Source organism: Poeciliopsis prolifica, unplaced genomic scaffold (genome assembly GCF_027474105.1).
Source record: "Poeciliopsis prolifica strain line A6 unplaced genomic scaffold, Auburn_PproV2 SCAFFOLD054, whole genome shotgun sequence".
Taxonomy (NCBI): Eukaryota; Metazoa; Chordata; class Actinopteri; order Cyprinodontiformes; family Poeciliidae; genus Poeciliopsis; species Poeciliopsis prolifica.
In genome coordinates, this window is record NW_026562429.1 from 195001 (window position 1) to 206266 (window position 11266).

The following is an 11266-nucleotide window of genomic DNA, read 5'->3' on the forward strand; positions in this document are numbered from 1 at the left end:
CCCAGGGGGCGGCGCTCAGGAGGCAATAAAGACAAGAAATCTGGAAACTTTGGGGTTCGTGTGCTTTGACTGGACCCAAGCTGACACCAAGGATGACAGAACAAAGTCACAAAAAGAGGAAATTGTTGGTAATTTATAATTTATGATGTTGTGATGGAGGTGTGGCCTTAGCGGACCGGACCGGACCGGACCGGACCGGAGCAGAACCTTGTCTGTTTTAGGCCGCGTGTAGCAGGAAACCGCGAGGAGTTTTGTACCTTTCTGTATATTTTACAAGCCACTGGAGAGTGTACATTTCAAGCTATTTCATGAAGGATTTTCAACATTTAATATATGAAATTTGTCTATTTAGTTTTTTTAGAGCGTGACGTCAATGACAAATCTATCCCTGTAGCCAACATAACCAGTGTGTGTGTGTGCATATGTGTGTGTGTGTGTGTGTGACTGAGTGTGTGTGTTAAAGGAAGAAGACGACAATAATCTGTAGAGTTTGTAAGTCATTCATCAAAGTTTAATGTTTTCTATCAACAAGTTGTGGACAGAAACTGGGTTTGGTTGAAGCGGCGCCGTCAGGGCAGCGAGCGTCTGCAGCCGTCACATTTTTATGATATCCTGCTTGAAATTATTTAATAAATGAACAATTAACCAAACAGACTGCGGCTTTTCCTTCAGACCTCAAATTAATTAGAAAAAAAATTCATTTATAGAAGATAATAAAGAGTAAAAACATATTTTATATGTAAACGTGAATCAAGTGAAATTTTTACAATGGAAATAATTCAGAATTTTACATGTAAAGCTGTTTAAAATGAAAATGCATAGAAAAGAATATATTTATCCATCATATATTTTAATCATTAACAATAGAAAAGTCCAGATTTCTATATTTTAAAATAAATTTTGTTTTCCTTTTTTGTCTTTGTTCAATTTATATTTAATAATTCAGTTAAATTTTTTATCATTTTCACTTTACCATTTTATTTATTATTAAATTTTACATGATTACATTTTAAGTTGTTATTTTAAGAGAGAAGCAGCATTAAAATGTCGTATTAATATTGTTTTGTTGGCTGGACTGATTATAAAACATCCAAATATTTTCTAGAAATTTTCTGAGTTTAATCTCAGTTTCTGGGTTTTTGCTGGACGTTTTCCACCCATGAAGTTCCTGAAGTTCCTGAAGTTCCTGATGTTCCTGATGTTCCTGAAGTTCTGATGTTCCTGAAGTTCCTGAAGTTCCTGATGTTCCTGATGTTCCTGATATTCCTGAAGTTCCTGAAGTTCCTGATGTTCCTGATGTTCCTGAAGTTCCTGAAGTTCCCGATGTTCCTGATATTCCTGATGTTCCTGAAGTTCCTGATATTCCTGAAGTTCCTGATGTTCTGTGGTTTGAAGCTCCTGCATCTGAAGGAAACTGATTAGGATTCATGTCTGAGTTCCTTCCTGAAGATGCAGCTCCTGACCTTTGCCCTCCAGATGTTTCGGATCAGCGGCGCTGCTCCTCTCCTCTCCATCTGGTTCCTGTTTGGATCTGGATTTCCCTGGTTGGCGTTGCGATGGGGGCAGGTTGGCGCCACACCCTCAGATAAATCTTACGGTTTTCTCTGCTTGTGGAAACGCAGAGCGACGCGACGCTGCAGCAGCTGCTGCTTTCATTTCAGACTTTTTGAAACATTTTTAGTCGGGGAAAAGCGTCTTCAGGAGAATTTATTTTCTGAATTACGCAGAAGAACAAGCTTTATTTATCCGGTTACCTTTGGATAAGTTTTTGTTTCCTGGACACAGGAATAACAAAAAGCCTCAGGAAGATCAAACGTTGTATTGTTCGGGTCTCCATGGCGCATGTCTGCAGGCAGCTGGTTGGCGTCGGGGGGAGCTGCGCGGGTTGGGTCGGGCTCATCTTCGCCACGGCGACCAACGACTGGGTCCGGACGTGCGATTACTCGGTGGCCACCTGCCTGCGCATAGACGAGCTGGGATCCCGCGGCCTGTGGGCCGAGTGCGTGGTGTCGCCGGCCCTGTACCACTGCGTGACTCTGGACCAGATGTTCTCACTGCCGGGTGAGCTGCTGGTTCTGATTGGAGCCTGGTTCTGATTGGAGCCTGGTTCTGATTGGGACCTGGTTTTGGTTCTGGTTCTGATTGGGACCTGGTTCTGATTGGGACCTGCTTCTGATTGGGACCTGGTTCTGATTGGAACCTGGTTCTGATTGGGACCTGGTTCTGATTGGGACCTGGTTCTGATTGGAGCCTGGTTCTGGTTCTGGTTCTGATTGGAGCCTGGTTCTGATTGGAGCCTGGTTCTGACTGGGACCTGGTTCTGATTAGGACCTGGTTCTGATTGGAGCCTGGTTCTGATTGGAGCCTGGTTCTGATTAGGACCTGGTTCTGATTGGAGCCTGGTTCTGATTGGAGCCTGGTTCTGATTGGGACCTGGTTCTGATTGGAGCCTGGTTCTGATTGGAGCCTGGTTCTGACTGGGACCTGGTTCTGATTGGGACCTGGTTCTGATTGGGACCTGGTTCTGATTGGAGCCTGGTTCTGATTGGGACCTGGTTCTGATTGGAGCCTGGTTCTGATTAGGACCTGGTTCTGATTGGAGCCTGGTTCTGATTGGAGCCTGGTTCTGGTTCTGGTTCTGATTGGAGCCTGGTTCTGATTGGAGCCTGGTTCTGACTGGGACCTGGTTCTGATTGGGACCTGGTTCTGATTGGGACCTGGTTCTGATTGGGACCTGGTTCTGATTGGGACCTGGTTCTGATTGGGACCTGGTTCTGATTAGGACCTGGTTCTGACTGGAACCTGGTTTTGGTTCTGGTTCTGATTGGAGCCTGGTTCTGGTTCTGATTGGAACCTGGTTTTGGTTCTGGTTCTGATTGGGACCTGGTTCTGATTGGGACCTGGTTCTGATTGGGACCTGGTTCTGACTGGGACCTGGTTCTGATTGGGACCTGGTTCTGATTGGAGCCTGGTTCTGATTGGGACCTGGTTCTGACTGGGACCTGGTTCTGATTGGGACCTGGTTTTGGTTCTGGTTCTGATTGGAGCCTGGTTCTGATTGGAGCCTGGTTCTGATTGGAGCCTGGTTCTGGTTCTGGTTCTGATTGGAGCCTGGTTCTGATTAGGACCTGGTTCTGATTAGGACCTGGTTCTGACTGGAACCTGGTTTTGGTTCTGGTTCTGATTGGAGCCTGGTTCTGATTGGAGCCTGGTTCTGATTAGGACCTGGTTCTGACTGGGACCTGGTTCTGATTGGAGCCTGGTTCTGATTGGAGCCTGGTTCTGATTAGGACCTGGTTCTGATTGGAGCCTGGTTCTGATTGGAGCCTGGTTCTGATTGGGACCTGGTTCTGATTGGAGCCTGGTTCTGATTGGAGCCTGGTTCTGATTGGAGCCTGGTTCTGACTGGGACCTGGTTCTGATTAGGACCTGGTTCTGATTGGAGCCTGGTTCTGATTGGAGCCTGGTTCTGATTGGGACCTGGTTCTGATTGGAGCCTGGTTCTGATTGGAGCCTGGTTCTGACTGGGACCTGGTTCTGATTGGGACCTGGTTCTGATTGGGACCTGGTTCTGATTGGAGCCTGGTTCTGATTGGGACCTGGTTCTGATTGGAGCCTGGTTCTGATTAGGACCTGGTTCTGATTGGAGCCTGGTTCTGATTGGAGCCTGGTTCTGGTTCTGGTTCTGATTGGAGCCTGGTTCTGATTGGAGCCTGGTTCTGACTGGGACCTGGTTCTGATTGGGACCTGGTTCTGATTGGAGCCTGGTTCTGATTGGGACCTGGTTCTGACTGGGACCTGGTTCTGATTGGAGCCTGGTTCTGATTAGGACCTGGTTCTGACTGGAACCTGGTTTTGGTTCTGGTTATGATTGGAACCTGGTTCTGGTTCTGGTTCTGATTGGAACCTGGTTTTGGTTCTGGTTCTGATTGGGACCTGGTTCTGGTTCTGGTTCTGATTGGGACCTGGTTTTGGTTCTGGTTCTGATTGACTCCGTCAGAGATAAATTTTAACTTTTCTCTCTGGAACTGGAAAATATTTAAAATATCCAAATTAAAACCAAAAACAATCAATAAACAGAAATAAAATAATTTATCATCAGAATGGAAATTATTGAACTTACAATCAAGTTAATTGATTAATTGATTAGTTGCTAATTGATTTGACTGTCAAACAACAGCAGAAAGTCTTTTTCAGTTCTTTGGGTCAGTTTGTATATTATTGTGTGATTTTTTATACATTTGATAAAATATTTTCTTAAAATGATTCAAACTGGAAACATTTTTTCATCTCCAGTTTATTTTTTCAAAACCGTCAAAAAGCTTCAGGTTTTTGGATTTTTGGTTAAAATAAAATATAGCGTCTCCAGTTCCTTAAATTTTTGTTTTTGGTTCTTATTTTGTCAACGAGTCAAAACTTTGTGGAGTCAAACTGAAAATATGCAAAATGATTCTGGATCTGAACGTTTTGCTCAGATTAACGAATAAATGAGTTTTAAATCCAAACGTTGTTCTAAATAATAATATGATGAATAAATTCACTGAAAACATGTCAGTGCAGCAGTTTGACGAGATGTTGATGGTTTGAGACGTACCTCCCAGTGTTCCCAGTGTTACCAGTGTTCCCAGTGTTCCCAGTGCTCCCAGTGCTCCCAGTGCTCCCAGTGTTACCAGTGCTCCCAGTGTTCCCAGTGCACCCAGTGCTCCCAGTGTTACCAGTGCTCCCAGTGCTCCCAGTGTTCCCAGTGCTCCCAGTGTTACCAGTGCTCCCAGTGTTCCCAGTGTTCCCAGTGCTCCCAGTGTTCCCAGTGTTCCCAGTGTTCCCAGTGTTCCCAGTGCTCCCAGTGTTACCAGTGTTCCCAGTGTTCCCAGTGTTCCCAGTGTTACCAGTGCTCCCAGTGTTCCCAGTGCTCCCAGTGTTACCAGTGCTCCCAGTGTTCCCAGTGTTCCCAGTGCTCCCAGTGTTACCAGTGTTCCCAGTGTTCCCAGTGTTCCCAGTGCTCCCAGTGTTCCCAGTGTTCCCAGTGCTCCCAGTGCTCCCAGTGTTCCCAGTGTTCCCAGTGTTCCCAGTGCTCCCAGTGTTCCCAGTGTTCCCAGTGTTCCCAGTGCTCCCAGTGTTACCAGTGTTCCCAGTGTTCCCAGTGTTCCCAGTGCTCCCAGTGCTCCTGTTCCCAGTGTTCCCAGTGTTCCCAGTGCTCCCAGTGCTCCCAGTGTTCCCAGTGTTCCCAGTGTTCCCAGTGCTCCCAGTGTTCCCAGTGTTCCCAGTGCTACCAGTGTTCCAGTGTTCCCAGTGCTCCCAGTGCTCCCAGTGTTCCCAGTGTTCCCAGTGTTCCCAGTGCTCCCAGTGCTCCCAGTGTTCCCAGTGTTCCCAGTGTTCCCAGTGCTCCCAGTGTTACCAGTGTTCCCAGTGTTCCCAGTGTTACCAGTGCTCCCAGTGTTCCCAGTGCTCCCAGTGTTACCAGTGCTCCCAGTGTTCCCAGTGTTCCCAGTGCTCCCAGTGTTACCAGTGTTCCCAGTGTTCCCAGTGTTCCCTGCTACCAGTGTTCCCAGTGTTCCCAGTGCTCCCAGTGCTCCCAGTGTTCCAGTGTTCCCAGTGTTCCCAGTGCTCCCAGTGCTCCCAGTGTTCCCAGTGTTCCCAGTGTTCCCAGTGCTCCCAGTGTTACCAGTGTTACCAGTGTTCCCAGTGTTCCCAGTGCTCCCAGTGCTCCCAGTGTTCCCAGTGTTCCCAGTGTTCCCAGTGCTCCCAGTGCTCCCAGTGTTCCCAGTGTTCCCAGTGTTCCCAGTGCTCCCAGTGTTCCCAGTGTTCCCAGTGCTCCCAGTGTTCCCAGTGTTCCCAGTGCTCCCAGTGCTCCCAGTGTTCCCAGTGTTCCCAGTGTTCCCAGTGCTACCAGTGCTCCCAGTGTTCCCAGTGTTCCCAGTGCTCCCAGTGTTCCCAGTGTTCCCAGTGTTCCCAGTGTTACCAGTGCTCCCAGTGTTCCCAGTGCTCCCAGTGTTACCAGTGCTCCCAGTGTTCCCAGTGTTCCCAGTGCTCCCAGTGTTACCAGTGTTCCCAGTGTTCCCAGTGTTCCCAGTGCTCCCAGTGTTCCCAGTGTTCCCAGTGCTCCCAGTGCTCCCAGTGTTCCCAGTGTTCCCAGTGCTCCCAGTGTTCCCAGTGTTCCCAGTGTTCCCAGTGTTACCAGTGTTCCCAGTGCTCCCAGTGTTCCCAGTGCTCCCAGTGTTCCCAGTGCTCCCAGTGTTCCCAGTAACCAGAACCCTCTCCCTGTCCGCAGCGTACGTCCAGGTGTCCCGCGCCCTGATGATCGCCGCCTGCCTCCTCGGCGTCCCGGCGATGCTGCTGGTCCTCATGTCCATGCCCTGCATTCGGTTGCCCAGCAACTCCTCCACTCCCGTTAAGAAGCGCCGCACCCAGGTGGGCGGGGCCATCTTCATCATCATGGGTGAGGAAGACTCCAGTCCATTCACAGGGAACAGTTAAAGTATTCACTGTAAAAACAAACTTTAGTTGAATTCATTAGGATTTAATTGGACCAACTTTCAGCTGCTGGTTGTGATAATAAATCTTTGGAGTTGAGAAGGAAAATGATTCATTTCCTCCTGAGTGAAACCAGATTTCAGCAGATGGTATTTTTTCCTGCTTGCTGGTCTGAGAGGCTGGAAACTGTTCAAAGCTTAATGCAGGTAAAACTCCAGCTTTGGTTTGATGTGCAGCTGGATGATAATCTGCAGATTCCAGCTTTACTTTCAGCTTTTTGACTGCAGAGCAGCTGGAGGACATGTTAACGCGTCCATCATCTGGTCCAGTCCATCATCTGGTCCAGTCCATCATCTGGTCCAGTCCATCATCTGGTCCAGTCCATCATCTGGTCCAGTCCATCCATTTCCTGCTGGATGAGACGGACAGTTCCTGCCCTCCGGACCACAAATATGAAACTGATGGTCTGTCCCTCGTTGTCACAGCTGTGTTTGGCGGCGTAGCGACCGTCTGGTTCCCCATCGGAGCCAACAAAGCCGAGCACCTGATGTCCTTCGGCTCCTCTCTGTACGTGGGCTGGGTGGGAGCCGGGCTCTGCCTGCTGGGCGGCGCCGTCATCCTCTGCCTCCAGGTGGCCCTCATCACCAACCCGTCCAGGGAGAACAGCTTCTTCTACTCCAGGCGGGGCGGAACCGCCCGGGAGGTCGACCGCTCCGCAGACCGTCCGCAGACCGCTCCGCCAACCACGCCAAGACTGAGCGGGTGTGAGGGGCGACCCGACGCACCGACCCACCTTTCAAAATTCATATCTGAGCTTCGGTATGAGGAGTGAAAAATGTGCCTGACTGACTAAAACCATTTCTTTTTAGAAACAAAGACATAAATGTTCTGAACTGTAAATGTGGGTTCTGCTCAGTGAGTAACTTTGTGCTGCTCGTCCTGCTGAAACAGCTGTTTCTCCACTATGAGCAGCGAGTACATACGGATGATTGACAGCACTAATAGATCAGGGAGGATGTTGATCTTTTTAACAAATATGTAGAAACATATTTCTTGATAAAAGTTACATACTACAGCTTTAAAATTTAAAACATAATTTAAATTTGATCAGTAAAATTAGGATTATAAAAATATAAAACAAACTGAAATAAACCTTTTAAATGGCTCAGAAAGTGCAATAAAAATTATAAATATAACCTAAAATAATAGAGCATGTTGCCACCAAACATAGAATTAGGCCAAATAGATCTGCACTTGTCAACCAGGCACATTGTCACTGATGCCGGATCTAGAATTTCTTTAATATCTGGACCGATACCGATACCGATAGTGGATCGGTGCATCGCTAGCTTTATGTATCCATCAGATTCTTTAGCTTTAAGCTATTTTATTACTCTGATATTGTTTCTCTGCTCAAACCGATCCGTCGAGTAAAGTTGGATCAGAAATGTTTCAGTTCCAGTCAGAAGGTTCTGGGTTCACATCCTGGTTCTTTCTGCATGTTGTGCCTGTGGATCCGTCCTCCTACAGCCCAGAAACTCAGATATCAGCTTATCCTCCATCCTCTCTCCGCTAACAGGCTGTTGGTTACTCTGAACGCTGCCACCTACTGACCGGAGGCCGGATCATCAGTAAAAAGTTTCATTGGATAAGAAATTAAACCAAAAAGCTTTGAACGCATCACAAATGCCTGATTTCGATCAGTTAATGCTCTAAAATCGCAGAAGCCTTTTGGGGAAATATAGCAAAGAAATGTAAATTAATTAAAAACATAATTCTAGTTAAAGGGGAAGTATCAGGCCAAATCATTATTTTGAGTTTATATCATGTTATAATCTCTCATCAAAAACATACTTGCACTGTTACTTTAATTCTTCATGCATGTTTGCGAAATCCTGTGATCTCCATGGCAACCATTCACCTATTCCCTTCAGACTAGCCAGCAGCCATTAGCAAACACCGGCGTTATCATGTAGAAGTATGAGCTACTTCTCAGAGCAACGCTGGAAAAACGTTGTGAAAGGGTTAATAGAGGAGCCATGTTGCGATGACTTTCTGAAGGTGGAGTTTCAGAAAAACCAGGAGCTTCTTAAGAGACAGAGGACCAATAACAAGGCATTAAATCAGGAAGTCAAGTCATTCTCAATATGAATGGCATTTTTAACAACTAAAGGTAACAGAGTTACTTGATTGGACAGCAGGAGGAATGACCTGAAGTCTCGGTTCCATTTATGAACTTTCAGCTGCACAAAATGTTTCACTGCAGGAAAGTTTAATGAATTCCAGTTTTCATGTCAAGATTACACAAATCCAGCAGATTAAACACATTCAGAAGATCTTTCTATATCAATGTTTTAAATCATTGCCATATTGTTTTACATTTGAGCTTTATTCATTTAGATTTAATAACTTTCTGTGCTGATTCTTACATAAGTTAGCTTAGGTATATTTTAATGCTAAATATTGCTGTGTCAGGTTTTTTTTTCCACTTTTTATATCGACATTACTTTAAACAAAATGTATAATTCTTTCTTCTTGAAATGATTCAGAAATAAAAGTTTTACCTTAAAATACTGTCTCAGTTTGATTTGAGCTAAAATAACATTTTTCACATTCATTTGTTAATTTCTGCTCACAAAAACAATTTCAAAAGGTTGGTGGGGAAAGTTAATTCATGACGCAGCAACACAACCAGAGATGTTCTGAAGTCCTGTCCTTTGGACCTGGGTGTCCAACATGTGGCCCAGGGGCCATTTGTGGACCGTGGGCTGACTGTGTGGCCCCAGACTGTGATCTGTTAATGGAGCAACAGCAACTTGATGCGAATGGAGACTTTATAAAGTTAAAACATGTTAAAATGATTTGCTGTGTTTCTTTCTTTCATTCTAACATCGTAAATAATAAATTATTCTGATTGTTGTGTCTGGTGAAAAAAAGGTCAAAATAACTAACAGTCTTTTTTGGTTCTCTGTAAATATTTCATAACTTTTACACAAAAAACTACTTTGGTGCTGAAAAATCTGCTTACAATTGACTTTATTACTTCAATCCAACTTTATTAAATACAGAACGTTAGTGCATCTCCATCAAACTGAATTATTTTCTGAGTCTCTGCAGGAGATTTTCATGATGTGGATGATTAAAATCAGATGTTTCCAAGCAGGAAAACATCCAAAGTATGCAGAGCCCTGAACGCATCAGAGCCTTGAACGCATCAGAGCCTTGAACGCATCAGAGGGCTGAGCTGCTGCTTCCATCCATCCATCCATCCATCCATCCATCCATCCATCCATCCATCCATCCATCCATCCATCCATCCATCCATCCATCCATCCATCCATCATCCATCCATCCATCCATCCATCCATCCATCCATCCATCCATCCATCCATCCATCCATCAATCCATCCATCCATCCATCCATCCATCCATCCATCCATCCATCCATCCATCCATCCATCCATCCATCCATCCATCCATCCATCCATCCATCCATCCATCCATCCATCCATCCATCCATCCATCCATCCATCCATCCATCCATCCATCCATCCATCATCCATCCATCCATCCATCCATCCATCCATCCATCCATCCATCCATCCATCCATCCATCCGTATTTAAATGAAATTGCCTTGTAAATTATTATTCATACTCTTCTGATTAATCAGTTTGGAAATATTAGACAAAACAAACAATCAGTTCTTCCTTTATGATGATCCATCATCAATCCATCGATCAATAGATTATAGGCTGGTTCTGATTTCTGCAAAGCAACAGTTGCTGCATTTCCACTGAACATAAAATGACAAAAATAAATTTGAACTTCAAGTTCTGTCAATATTTCTGCAAGAAAATCAAAGTTGATCATTTAATTAAAATCATATGAATGCTGGGAACACCGTGAGCAGTAATCCTGCCTCCTGAGCAAGCATGTGGCGACAGTGGAAAGAAACCTTCAACAGGAAACCTCCAGCAGAAACAGAACCAGTCAGAACCCGTCAATCAAAACGCAGAGGAAGGTTAAAGGAAAAAACACAACCAACAAAACCAGTCATAACCGAACATCAAGCAAAGCACTTCTGACCGAGACGCAGCTAAATAAAGAAAATTATAAATAAATTGGAGCTGGGTGAAGCAGTCCATACCTGACCTGATTATTCACACAAAGAAAGACAGATGGCGTCATAAGAGCTTCAGTCAGGTGTCAGTTTTCTGGTTCAGTTTCTGTAAAGCATAAAGACACTCAGTGTTTTCCTGTCAGGATGTTTCTGCTCAGAGACGATGATGAGTCTTCTTTAAACCAGACTGTTGTTGGTCTCAGAGGCTCAGTTTGAGCCCGTCATGTCCGTCAACATGGAGCAAACCAAAAGATGGCTGCCTTGGTTTAGTGAAACTTCTGTCTGTTTCATCTGCAAAGACTTTTATCGCTGTTAAAGGGGCAGCATCATGTAAAATCTTCTTGATTCCTGTATGTTTGAGAAATACCTCAATCTCCATGGAGATAGAAAAACGCCTGGTTGCACCTAGCCCCGCCTTCGAGGCGCAGCCCCTCCCCCGAGCTCCTGCAGACTAGCCAGCAGGAATTAGCAAACATCTGGAGGAGCTGTGCATTACAGCTCAGAGCAGCGCTGGTGAAAATGTTAAAGGGTTAAAGAGGAGCCATGTTGGGATGACTTCCTGGAGGCGGAGCTTCAGAAAGAGGGAGAAATTTTAAAGAGATAGAGACCAAATTACTAATTAAATTTCTGTTCAGTCATATTCGATATGCACCTAATCCCGCCCTTTAAGCTT

General features: G+C 45.4%; 1 protein-coding gene and 1 pseudogene across 1 annotated transcript in view; both read left to right on the top strand.

Moving 5' to 3' along the window:
* LOC129378943 (mucin-2-like) overlaps positions 1–650 on the top strand; it is a 22479-nt gene extending 21829 nt beyond the window's left edge. The window contains 1 exon segment of the mRNA XM_055059449.1: positions 1–650. This exon segment is cut by the window's left edge and continues 189 nt beyond it. The gene's annotated coding sequence lies outside the window, so the exon portion shown is untranslated.
* Positions 651–1623: 973 nt separating this feature from the next.
* LOC129378869 (claudin-11-like) lies at positions 1624–8948 on the top strand (annotated as a pseudogene).
* Positions 8949–11266: the final 2318 nt, after the last annotated feature.